Consider the following 13,562-nt stretch of genomic DNA (forward strand, 5'->3'; position numbering starts at 1 on the left):
GAGCATTCTCCTAAAGAGTGTCAGCTTGTGAGGTGAGGAATCAGTCCAGGACTACAGGGGAGAATTTTGTAAATGATCTCAAAGCAGCTGGAACCATAGTCACCAAGAAACCAATTGGTAACCCACTACACCGCGAAAGAAATAAATCCTGAAGCACCCGCAAGGTCCCCCTGCTCAAGAAAGCACATGTACAGGCCCGTCTGAAGCTTGCTAATGAACATCTGAATGATTCAGAGGAGAACTGGGTGAAAGTGTTGTGGTCACATGAGACCAAAATCGAGCTCTTTGGCATCAACGCAACTCGCTGTGTTTGAAGGAGGAGCAATGCTGCCTATGACCCCAAGAACACCATCCCCACATCCAACATGGAGGTGGAAACATTATGCTTTGGGGATGTTTTTCAGGAAAAATTCACTGCATCAAAGGGATGATGGATGGTGCCATGGTCCATTGAATCTTGGGTGAGAACCTCCTTCTGTCAGCCAGGGCATTGAGAATGGCATTGAGAATGGGTCATGGATGGGTATCCCAGCATGATAATGACCCACAGCCAAGGTAACAAAGGAGCTGCTCAAGGAGAAGCACATTACGGCCCTGGAGTGGCCTAGCCAGTCTGCAGACCTTAATCCCATAGAAACTATGTAGAGGAAGCTGAAGGTTCGAGTTATCAAATGTCAGCCTTGAAACCTTAAGGACTTGGAGAGGATCTGCAAAGAGGAGTGGAACAAAATCCCTCCTGAGATGTGTGCAAACCTGGTGGACAACTACAAGAAACGTCTGACCTCTGCGATTGCCAACAAGGGTTTTGCCACCAATTACTAAGTTATGTTTTGCGAAGGGGTCAAATATTTATTTCACTCATTAACCACTTACAGACTGGACCATTTTGCTGGTCAAAGACCAGACCACTTTTTGCGATTCGTCACTGCGTCGCTTTAACTGACAATTGTGCGGTCGTGCGACGTGGCTCCCAAATAAAATTGATGTCCTTTTTTTCCCACAAATAGAGCTTTCTTTTGGTGGTATTTGATCACCTTTATTTTTTGCGCTATAAACAAAAATAAAAACGCATTCGTTTTTACTTTTTGTTATAATAAATATCCCCCAAAAATATATAAAAAAAACATTTTTTTCCCTCAGTTTAGGCTGGTACGTATTCTTCTACATATTTTTGGTAAAACAAAATCGCAATAAGCGATTATTGATTGGTTTGCGCAAAAGTTATAGCATTTACAAAATAGGGGATAGTTTTATGGCATTTTTATTAATATTTTTTTTTACTAGTAATGGCGGCGATCAGCGATTTTTATTGTGACTGCGACATTATGGTGGACACATCGGACATTTTTGACACATTTTTGGGACCATTGTCATTTATACAGCAATCAGTGCTATATAAATGCAGTGATTCTTGTGTAAATGACACTGGCAGCGAAGGGGTTAACCAGTGGGTGGCAGTGTAGGGGTCACGTGTTCCTAGGGGTGTGTTACTAACTGTTGGGGGCTGGGCTTTCATTTAGTGAACACTGATCTCTGTTCCAATCACATGGAGCAGAGATCAGCATCACTAGTTGCTAGGCAGAATGGGGAAAGGCCGTTTACAATGGCATTTCTCCATTCAGCCGCCCCGTGAGACAATCGTGGGTATGCCCACGGTGATCGAGTCCGCGGGACCCGCGACTGGACTCACGGGGATCCCGACCAGCACGGAAGCGCGCCAGCGGCGGCGCGCTCCCAATGGCAGGGCGGCAAATTTAAAGGGGACGTACAGGTACGCCCTATTTGCCTGCCTGTGCCATTCTGCCGACGTACATCGGCGTGCGCTGGTCGGGAACTGGTTAAACTGCAAATCAACTTTTTCGAAGTGTGTTTTTCTGGATATATTGATGTTATTCTGTCTCTCACTTTTAAAATAAACTTACCATTAAAATTATAGACTGATCATTTCTTTGTCAGTGGGCAAACGTACAAAATCAGCAGGGGGTCAAATACTTCCCTTACTGTATACTGGAACATAGCAAAACTCATGAAAAATACACCAGAATGGAGTGTGGTGTGAACTGTAAGCAAAAACATATCTGAAATGCATCTAGAGTGCTTTTTTTGTGGTGTGAACTGGCCCTTGTTCAGAAAGCTTGGGTCAGAATACATTTGCTGTTCAATGCTACCAAATATATTCAAATATAAGAAGTCTGAATCTGATGGGTAGCAAGCAGAAAGAGAAAAAGTTAGATAGCATAGGCTAGGATTGCATAGAATAGGGTAAGATAACATAGGATAGTCTAGTGTAGTGGCGGCCCGTACATTGTGGGCGTACGGGCTCCTCCCCCTCTGACATATCCGTCGCCCTCCCTATTCATGTGCCCGGCCCCTTTCAGGATGCCGGACACATGAAATACTACGGCAGGGATCGGCGGGGAGTATTTTGAAGTACGTGATTAGAGCCAGAGGCTCTAATAGGCTTCAAAATAGGGTGGGCTTGGGGCGCAGAACACTGCGTCCCGGTCCCAACCTTCTGTGTGGCATAGCGAATGAATTTTCACTATTTTCACACTCAACGTTCCTCCTTGCCAATCAGCAGGCAGGTCAGTGAGATCTGTCTCCCGAATGGCCAAAGCATTAGGTGATCCTATTAGATGCCTAGCGTGTTGGTGGAAGAGGAGACACGGCGGAGGAAACCTGAAGACCAGCCGAGCGGACACAGGACAAAGGATAAAAGAGGAAAGACTAGAATATCATATGATAGGAAAAGAATAGGATAGGGTAGTATAGCATAGGATAGGGTTGGATAAAGTAGGATATCATATGATAGGGTAGGATAAGATAGGACAGGCTAGGGCAGTGATGGCGAACCTTGGCACCCCAGATGTTTTGGAACTACATTTCCCATGATGCTCAAGCACCCTGCAGTATAGTAGAGCATCATGGGAAATGTAGTTCCAAAACATCTGGGGTGCCAAGGTTCGCCATCACTGGGCTAGGGCAACAGAGTATAATAGACACCCATCCTACAAGTGAAGAGTTCTGTGAAATCTGACTGGCATAGTGTAGGATAAGATAGGATTGGCTATGATAGCATAGGAGAGTTAGGATAAGATAGGTTCAGCTAGAATAGGTTAGGATAAAATAGGATCGGCTAGGAAAGTATGAAATAGGGTAGGGTTGGACATAAGATAGAATAGAAGAGAATAGAATAGCACTGGATAGAGCAGCATTAGATTGCATAAACTAGGATAGCATAGGATAGAGAAAGATAAAGGTGTCTAGAATTGCATAGTATAGCATAGGGTAGGATAAAATAGAATAATAATAAGATAGAATAGGATATGGAATGATAAGTAAGCATTGGCGAGGATATGATAGGATAAGGTAGGATAGTATGGGATGAAATTAAAATGGTGGCTATTGTAAGCACTCCTGGTCCTGCTCCTATTAAACCCAAAACCAAAAATGTAATATATTGCAGCTTACCAATCATTAGATGTAGTGGCTGCATTTGTTTTCTTTTTCAGGCTTTGTTCCCTCTGTTTTCACCTGATGATCTGACCAGTAATACACCTCCTCTATTAGACTGCCCCGACTCTGGAGCACAGGGGCACAGCAGGCAGCAGCATTGTCAGTCTGGGGGGGGGGGAGGGGGAGTGTTAACTGTATTAGCAGATTTGGATACACTAACAAATTGAAGCCAAGCTCCAGCTCACACTTTATAAGCAGGTACAACAATTTTTTATTTGTTTTTCCTTTTGGGATAATGGTTTACAATGAATAAATAAAAGCTGACCATTTAAAGCACCCCTTGCTTGTTTTCTTTTGGGTTTAATACTACTTTAGTTCTCCTTCCAAAAAAGCCAGTTGACTGGCCATCATTTTATTCTGTTTTATTCTATTTATTTTATTTTATTCTGTTTTATTCTATTTATTTTATTTTATTTTATTCTGTTTTTTTTTAAATTTATTTTATTTTATTTTATTCTGTTTTATTCTATTTATTTTATTTTATTTTATTATATTCTGTTTTATTGTATTTGGTTTTCATAATTTGCCATTTGTAATCTAGTAAACCTAGAGCGTAGACAGGGAAAATTTGTATAAACACATAAAGTTTGTAAAGTTTGTATGTCTACCCATGCATAAACTCTTTAAATGTATCTTTCTTATTTTACATATTAATCATCTATTTTGCATAGAATGAAGGAGGAGTGACGGGGACCCTTTAACTCACGTCCGAAGGATCTACAAAAACATTGACGTTCTCCTTAGTTCTATTCCCATGTTGGGTGTATTTTATATTTGCAACAAAAAAGATTTAAAAGAAAAAAAAAAAAGGAAATGTCTAATTTGTGCTTAGCACCAAAATGACATTTTATGTGGCGTCTGTGGGAAAAGGGTAAACTACACCAGCGCCTTCATCGGCGACATGAGATACGGCTTTGATAGCGCACATCAGACTTATGTGTGACTTTGGGTGAAGTCTTTTATACCTACAGCAGACCCTTCCCGTGTGAATTATTCCTCTGTTTAGGTTTCATTATGCCTCTGCTTGTAACTCTCATGTAAGAGACAAGTTGCCATTTCATGGGTAGAAATGAAGGGAAATGATCAGTAAAGGAGAGAGTAGAATATTAGAGGAAGACGCGAGGGATTCCTATGGAGGATGAACAAAAGTCCTCTTTCAGGATTTAGGCACCGTTTTGCCCCAGAAACGACAGAACATTGTATACAAAGAATGTTGTCTGGAATATCTGCGCTTCTGCATTTGTTTCATGGAAATACATATTCCACCTTTAGGGTATGTTGTTTATCAGATGTATTTATGAGGTTGACAATTTTTTTTTTTAGAATAAACTTATTCCAACTTTTTTTCACTGACAATTGATGTGTTTCAATGGGGTTGATTTACTAAAGGCCAATAGATTGTGCACCTTGGAAAGTGCAATTGCACTCTGCAAGTGCAGTTTCTCCAGAGATTAGTAAATTAGGTAAAGCTTCACTTTGCAAAGAATACCCAATCACATGCAAGGAAAATAAAGAAAACAGCATTTTTGCTTGCACTTGATTGGTTGATAAAAGTCAGCAGAGCTTCTGCTCATTTACTAAGCTCTGGAGCAACTGCTCTTGCAGTGTGCAACTGCACTTTCCAAAGTGCACAGTCTTTTTGCCTTTAGTAAATCAACCCCAATGAGTCAGTTTCAGTTATAGGTGGACCGTGGTCATAAATGCTAACTGTCCCAAATTTGCTGGGAGAGTCCTGCATCTACCTGCTGTGTCCCGATGATGCTTTGTCCCAATGATGCTGTGTCTTGATAATACTGTGTCCTGATGATGCTGTGTCCCAAAGGTGCTGTGTTCCGATGATGCCGTGTCTCAAAAATGCTGTGTCCCGATGATGCTGTGTTTCAATGATGCTGTGTCCCAAAGGCACATCTGTCCCGATGATGCTGTGTCCCGATGAGGCTGTGTCCCGATAAGGCTGTGTCCCGATGATGCTGTGTCCCGATGAGGCTGTGTCCCGATAAGGCTGTGTCCCGATAAGGCTGTGTCCTGATGATGCTGTGTCCCGATGATGCTGTGTCCCGATGATGCTGTGTCCCGATGATGCTGTGTCCCGATGATGCTTTGTTCTAAAGGTACTGTGTCGCGATGATGCTGTATCCCGATGATGCTTTGTCCCAAAGGTGCTATGTCCAGATGATGCTGTGTCCCAATGATGCTATGTCCCAATGATGCTGTGTCTTGAAGATGCTGTTTCCCAAAGGTGCTGTGTCCCGATGATGCTGTGTCCCAATGATGCTTTGTCCCTAAGGTGCTGTGTCCGGATGAGGCTGTGTCCCGATGATGCTGTGTCCCTAAGGTGCTATGTCTGGATGATGCAGTGTTCTGATGATGCTGTGTCCCAATGATGCTGTATCCCGATGATGCTGTGTCCCAATGATGCTTTGTCCCAAAGGTGCTGTGTCCGGATGATGCTTTGTCCCAAAGGTGCTGTGTCCGGATGATGCTTTGTCCCAAAGGTGCTGTGTCCAGATTAGGGATGAGCTTCGTGTTCGAGTCGAACGTACCTTCGACTCGAACATTGGCTGTTCGTCCGTTCGGCGAAATCTGAACTCTTGGTCCGTTCGCGTCAAAATTCGTATGGCGCGCACGGCCCACAATGCACTGCGATGGCGCAGTGCATTGCTGGCTCATGATTGGCCAAGCATGCACTGTGACCCCGCATGCTTGGCCAATCGCAGCGCCAGCAGCGAGGAGAGCCATGATTGGCCACAGGCATCCTGCCTGTGGCCAATCATAGCTCAGGCTGTGTAGTGCACGCCTCACACTATATAAGGCCGCCTTTGAGGCGGCCTCGTGTAGTGTGTTAGCATCTGAAGCAGTGGGTGTTCTGTGTACCTTCAACACAGTTACACACCAATCGTTTTTGGCTGATTTCCTATCTTGCTCTTGTGTAGTGGTTATTGTCTGTGCCCTGACCGCAGTATACACCACTACACTATATTCACCTCACCTATATAGCTAGCTAGTGATCTATCTTTAACCACTTAACAACCGCCCATTGCCGATTAACGGCTTCAGGGCGGTTGTTTAACTCTGAGAGGCCGTTAATTAACGGCCTCCCAGAATTCTGCTCTCGCACGCCCCCTGGGGCGCGCACTCGAGAGCATCTGTGACCGCCGGGTCCACAGGACCCGGCGCATCACGGATCACGGTAAACGGCCGCTCGTTGCGGCCGTTTACCACGTGATCGCTCCGTCAAATGACGGAGTGATCACTTGTAAACAAACCGGCGTCATGTTATGACGTCGGTTCCTCCCTCCCCTCTCTGTACCGATCGGTACAGCGGAGGGGAAAGAGATCGGTGTCAGCAGCGATGTGGGCTGCATCTGCAGTGCCCACATCGCTGCTCACCGAATTTAACCCCTCAATTCCCTGCCAATACTCTGCAATACCAGTGCATACTCTGCAGTACCCTGCCATTACTCTGCAGTACCCCCCATTACTCTGCAGTACCCTGCCATTACTCTGCAGTACCCTGCCATTACTCTGCAGTACCCTGCCATTACTCTGCAGTACCCCCCATTACTCTGCAGTAACCCCCATTACTCTGCAGTACCCTGCCATTACTCTGCAGTACCCCCCAATACTCTGCAGTACCCGCCATTACTCTGCAGTACCCCGCCATTACTCTGCAGTGCAGTACCCTGCCATTACTCTGCAGTACCCTGCCATTACTCTGCAGTACCCCCCAATACTCTGCAGTACCCGCCATTACTCTGCAGTACCCCGCCATTACTCTGCAGTGCAGTACCCTGCCATTACACTGCAGTACCCTGCCATTACTCTGCAGTACCCCCCAATACTCTGCAGTACCCGCCATTACTCTGCAGTACCCCGCCATTACTCTGTAGTGCAGTACCCTGCCATTACTCTGCAGTACCCTGCCATTACTCTGCAGTACCCCCCAATACTCTGCAGTACCCGCCATTACTCTGCAGTACCCCGCCATTACTCTGCAGTGCAGTACCCTGCCATTACTCTGCAGTACCCCACCATTACTCTGCAGTGCAGTACCCTGCCATTACTCTGCAGTACCCTGCCATTACTCTGCAGTACCCTGCCTTTACTCTGCAGTACCCCCCATTACTCTGCAGTAACCCCCATTACTCTGCAGTACCCTGCCATTACTCTGTAGTACTCCCCAATACTCTGCAGTACCCTGCTATTACTCTGTAGTACCCCGCCAATACCCCGCCAATACTCTGCAATACCCTGCCATAAATTGCCATACCCAGCCATACTCGGAGATACCCAGCCATACTCGGTGATACCCTGAAATACCCAGCCATAGACGCCCCCCACCCCTCACCGCCCTCCGGTGCTTCTACCAACTCGCCAGTACGATCAAAGCCAGAATCTTTTTTTTATTTTTTATTTCAGGCTTCCCAGCCTAGAGGTGAGGTCCAGTGTTGCATGACTGAGTAATTGTCATTCAAAATGTGAGAGCACCAAAAGCTGAAAATTGGTCTGGTTATTAAGGGTGTTTAAGTGCCCAGTGGTCAAGTGGTTAAAAATAGAGCTTGCAGTCAGTAGTGTTAGGAGATAGTGCGTGCTGTCTGCGTGCTCTGTACCCAGTACATACCGCTATAATATAGGGCAGGCCCCTACTTTCAAACATCCAACTTACAAACATCTCCTACTTGCAAACGCAAGGAGACAGCAGCAAGTGAGATGAAAAAAGACGGACGACAAAACAAATTATACAGGGGTGATAACCCTTCCCTATGTTTTCCAAAAAGCTTAAAAATAGTTTTTTTGACTACACTTTAAAAATGTACCAGTTGAAAATTACAAACAGATTCAACTTAACACAACAAACCTACACAGTCCCTGTCTTGTTTGCACCGCCTGTATACTGCTGTTCTGAGTATATAGGGCCTGGGGGCCACACGCATTTCCTTTTTTTAATATGGGTACAGGGTTCCCCTTAATATGCGTACAAGACCCAAATAGGCTGGTAATGGGCAGGGAGGGCTACCCATGCCATTTTTCTCAATGATTTTCAACCATATTGCAGGAACCAGATATAACATTAAAACCGCAAGCAGTTTTAAATGGTGTTATTTCCGTTTAATGTCATTTTGTGCAGGGACTGTTCTAAACACGGGAAACACGTGGCACTTCACAGGCATACTACAGACACCCCCCAGGCACCATATTTAAAGGAATATTTCACTTTTTTTTTTTCACTTTAATCGTCATTAAAATCAGTGCTCCCGCCAAAATGGCCGTTTTTAAACCTTTTTTTTGCATTGACCCATGTCCCCTGAGGCAGGAGCCAGGTCCCCAAACCCTTTTTAGGACAGTATCTTGCATATTAGCCGTTAAAATTAGCACTTTCCATTTCGAACGTTCGAGTCCCATAGACTTCAATGGGGTTCTAACGTTCGTAACGAACGTGGGGGCCGTTCGCAAGTTCTGGTGCGAACCGAACCGGGGGGTGTTCGGCTCATCCCTAGTCCAGATGATGCTGTGTCCCAATGATGCTGTGTCTTGAAGATGCTGTTTCCCAAAGGTGGTGTGTCCCGATGATGCTGTGTCCCAATGATGCTTTGTCCCTAAGGTGCTGTGTCCGGATGAGGCTGTGTCCCTAAGGTGCTATGTCTGGATGATGCAGTGTTCTGATGATACTATGTCCTGATGATGCTGTGTCCCAATGATGCTGTATCCCGATGATGCTGTGTCCCAATGATGCTTTGTCCCAAAGGTGCTGTGTCCGGATGATGCTTTGTCCCAAAGGTGCTGTGTCCGGATGATGCTGTGTCCGGATGATGCTGTGTCCCAATGATGCTGTGTCCCAATGATGCTGTGTCCCAATGATGCTTTGTCCCAAATTCCCGAGCACTTCCGCTAACGTCAGCTGGGGAGGAGAGAGCAGAGGAGTCACGTGATCGCTGAGAGCCGCTGTGATATAGGTACAGATTGACATATTTTTTTATATAACACAGGGACACATATTGTTATGTTACAGAGGGAATAGGATGATTTTATTGTAGTTATAATAGCAGCGGGAGGAGCGGGCATTAACACAGAGCAGACAGGCAGGGAGGGAGGGGGAAATGAGGACAGAGGAGGACAGAGCAGGGCTGTGGATGACGAAGACATGTAAACTGGCCAGGACCCAGCAGCCATGATAAACCGTGGTCAGTTTACAGGGGGGAGGGGGGTATAGCCAGGCAGGATCAGCCAAGTTTTTTAGGTGATGGAAGGGGCCAAATTACACAGCACAAACACTGTGCTGCATAACATGCTTTAATGTGGTTGTAAACCCTCTGGGACCACTTTTACCTACAGGTAAACCTAGATTAAGGCTTATCTGTAGGTGCAAGAAATATCTCCTAAACTTATACGGTTTAGGAGATAGATTGCAAAAGACTGGCACCGATGTCCATGGCGCTTGCACTGCAGACAGCAGCGTGCAGGCGCACTGAGTAGGCCGCTGCTAACGGTGATTAGCACTGGAGCCACAATACCCGGAAGTCACTCCGGGATAGATGGAGGAGAAGAACGAGGGTTGCTTCGGGGGCTTCCATCTCAGGTAAGTTATTCATAATGAGCTAGTATGCTATGCATACTAGCTCATTATGCCTTTGCCTTACAGGATGGGTTTTTTGGGTTTTTTTTCCTGCCTTTAATTCCTCTTTAAAAAAGGGGTAGTGAATTAAAATTCAAAGAGGTTCGGCAACTAAAACTTTTTTCTGCCCGAGGTCCAAATCACAAGTCTGTGCCATGAAAGATTGTACACAACTTCTTTCCTTTTTTTGGCACAAGCCACACTTTCTGTCACTTTTCTTACTGTTTTCTCCACATAAATCAGTTGCCACCATCAGTCTATCCCCTTATATCAGGAGTCCCCATCAGAGTGCCCACTTACATCAGGTAATCCCATCATATTGCCCACTTACATCAGATGTCTCCATTAGAGTATCCCCTTAGATCAGGTGTCCCCATTACAGTGCCACCTTACATCGGTGTCCCCGTCAGAGTGCCCCTTACATCAGGCGTCCCCATCAGAGTGCCCCCTTAACATAATATGTGCCCATCAACGTGCCCCCACTAACATATGTCCCCATCAGTGTGCCTCCTTAATATAAAATGTGCCCATCAGCATGCTCCTTTAACATAAAATGTGCCCATCAGCATGCCCGTTATTTTATGTTAAGGGGCACTCTGATGGGTACATTTTGTTGCACCCATCAGAGTGCCCCTTAACATAAAATGTACCCATCAACGTGCCTATTAACATAAAATGTGCTCATCAGAGCATAACATAACATAAAACATTTACATTTAACATAAAATAAGGGGCATGCTAATGGGCACATTTTATGTTAAAGGGCAACATGCAAACAATTCTATCAATACCTCCAACTTAGGCATGTGCTACAAACCCAAGCACAGACCATTAGTTTGTCCGTCACCAAATGTCCGCTTCTTCAGGAGGTCCTGCAGGCAACCAATCATAGGAGTTTAATATCACGAGTATACTCAATACTATTACCATCAATTCAGAACTCTGCTTTACTTAAATGTAGAACCCACTGGACCACTGATGTGGGATATATAGATGGAGATCAATGGGATATGGCCCTGGAGTCGATCCCAGTGGTGTCGGTGTTGGCATCTCATAAACTCTCGCAACTATTCATGCTGATCTTATTGCATGCCTGATCAATTATATGACTGGGGCCGAAGGGATCCTCCTCTATGCCCAAAATGTACCGTCCATAGAGGGGACTTTATACACATATCCAAAACTTACAAGGTATTGGACGGAGGTTACACAGACTAACTCTGACTTAGCTCAAATGCTCGTACCTCTTACCCAGGGCTCAAGTCCTGAGGGAACGCATGGGAACGGAGTTCCTGTACTTTTTCCACAACAGGAACTCAGTTCCTGTTAGCAGCCGTGTCCTGCAAGACTTTGAAGTATGCGAGGTGTGTGGAAGGTGCTACACCTGCAGCTGCCGACACAGCTCGCAATAGTGAGTGCCGCACACCTGACCATTCAGGCATTGCCAGTAGGGGGCCCCATGATAGCTTCCACTTCGATCTACCTGTCAATCACAGCTAGCTGATGGGTAGATCAGGTCCCTGCTGCTAAGAGATTGTATTTAGTCAGACCTCTCGTGATGCGCTCCTTCCTGCCGGCCCCTCTTGATTTTCTGTCTCCTCATCCCCCCCCCCCTCCCCCAGTCTCCTGCATACTTGCTCTGTGTGTCCCGCTGAATCCCCCCCTCCACTATCTTCAGTGCCATATGATGAGAGAACCCAGAGGAGGAGCACAGCTATTCTGCTCACAGGACATGCAGGGAGAGAGGTGAGCTGAGGGAGGAACATCAGTTTGGGGTGGTAAGCTGAGCACAATACCTGGCAAAGTTTAATGCCAGGAGGGAAGTTTATGTGGAAATATGTTAAGGTTTGGAATAGCAGCGAGTGTGTGTTGGAGCCCTGCCGAGTTTGCAGCCCGCCAAGCTAACATACATCTCCTAAGCAGGAACACATCACTATCTCCCCAAGCATTCTGTCCAGATAATGGGCAATTAATTCATGACCTTTCTCTTTAACCCTGTGTTATCCAAACTCTGTTCAATGAAAAGTGTACACTCACCACATAAACACTCTGTATACAAAATAAAATTCCCCAATAAAGATCAGAACATGATGTTCACATTTGCATGGAAGCACAATTGAATGAATGCTGATTATTCAGAGAATTACCGTATTTATGTTTATTGAGGATTGTTTTTTTATGCATTAACAGTTAAGCTTCATACACACAATACGAAAATTGGATGAAAAATACCACTTTAAAGCGTTCGTGCATATGAGCGTATCATTTTATTTATTTTTTTGGTGGGGGAGTGGATCTTGGGTGGGAGTTCCCACACTTTTTTCCCCAGGACTTGACCCCTGCTCTTACCACTAAGGTGTGCCTACTGAGGATGATTGATGCTGAAATGTATTTAAGTCATTTTACTGAAATGCATCCAAAAGGTATATATTATGGTAACCAGATTACTATACCTTGCTGGGGAAGCTGATAGCTGGCTTTTAGTTGGCAACCACTGTGCCTACTAGGGCCCAATGCATCTCTTATGTTAACTCTCTTCTGCTCAGGGAGCAGTTGGCTTATCGTCATCGCAATGTGGTTAAAAAATGAGATCTTATCTTGCAGAACTGGTTGGATAATTCGAATCTTGCTCCTCCGCAGTTAGTAATGGATAGGTTACTACGATTCTAAACCCACTTGTTGTTTCATTGGTTTTCACCCGGGCTTGAGACTTTTCTTATGTCCTATATAAGCGTAGATAAAACATCATTCTGTACATATGTCTACAAACAAGCTTGGGGGTCTTTGGTTTGGTTTCTTTTTTCTTTTGTTTTGTGTTCTTTCAGAAAAGTGCTTACATGTGCTATGTAATAGGTAACTACTACTACTTTTTATATCTTTAATGTATGTATATCATGCATATGATTTTGGTACTATTATCTTTGCATATCCTTTTATTGTACAGTTACCCATTATTCTCATCAATAAAAAATGTTTGGATTAAAAAAATCAGGGTGCCTTTTAACATAAAATATGCCCATCAGAGTGACCCTTAACATATAATGTGCCCATCAGCGTGACCTTTAACATAAAATAAGTAGCATGCTGATGGGCACATTTTATGTAAAGGAGAACTATGATGGGCACAACAAAATGTGCAAATCAGTGTGCACCTTAACAAGTTATTCCCATCAGTGTGCACCTTAACAAATTATGCCCCATGTACCTTGAGAGCAGGAGAGAGCACATTTGGCAAGCTGCAGGGGGTGGAAGCTGCAAGATATACCTCGCAAGTAGGGATGAGCCGAACACCCCCTGCTTAGGTTCGCAGCAGAAAATAGAACATTTAGTTTGAACACTATTTAACGTCTATGAGACACGAATGTGAAAAATCAAAAGTGCTGATTTTAAAGGCTTATATGCAAGTTATTGCCATAAAAAGTGTTTGGGGACC

This window comes from Lithobates pipiens, unplaced genomic scaffold, assembly GCF_037356315.1.
Source record: "Lithobates pipiens isolate NorthernLeopardFrog02 unplaced genomic scaffold, aLitPip1_a1.2 Scaffold_25, whole genome shotgun sequence".
Classification (NCBI taxonomy): Eukaryota; Metazoa; Chordata; class Amphibia; order Anura; family Ranidae; genus Lithobates; species Lithobates pipiens.